Here is a 608-nt window from a genome sequence, read left to right as displayed (position 1 = left end):
CATTGTTCTCCCTCTTTATGCAGGATCTCCTACATCCCTTCCAAGTGGATGGCAGTGGTAGCTGGGCACCATCTAGTTCTTCTGGTCTCATAGGCTTGGGACCTTTTTTAAAAACTATCTACATTTCTTTAAATTCCCTCATGGGAATTACAATGCACAGTTGAGCTGACTCAGAAGAATTTATTTCTGAGATGCCAAGAATTTCTCTCACATTCCTTGGTAATGTAGCCAGGTGGCAAGCTGTCAAAGAACAGCCAAACCCACAGGAATTCTTGTGTCTCCGAACAAGTGGGCTACCTAAATTTTTGAACTTAAGTTTTTTTTTTTTAAGCATACATACTTCCTTGTTGTGGAAGAGTCATAAAGTATAAAGAGTAAAACATGAAACTTCTCCCTGTCACTAATTCACCCTGCCCAACAATTCTAGTGCAAACCCCTCAACAATCCAGTCCCCTCAGCTTGGTGGACTCTTCCTGGTTCTGTGTCTCTGCAGTCCTTATGCATCTAATAGATAGCTAGATGGTATAGTATAGCTATTTCTATAAAATAGAAAAAAAAAAAGTTTTATATATGTGTGTGTGTGTGTGTGTGTATACTCTCTCTCTCTC

This window comes from Orycteropus afer, unplaced genomic scaffold (genome assembly GCF_000298275.1).
Source record: "Orycteropus afer afer isolate SDZICR_OR568_19922 unplaced genomic scaffold, OryAfe1.0 scaffold00052, whole genome shotgun sequence".
NCBI lineage: Eukaryota > Metazoa > Chordata > Mammalia > Tubulidentata > Orycteropodidae > Orycteropus > Orycteropus afer.
This window is presented reverse-complemented; position numbering follows the sequence as displayed.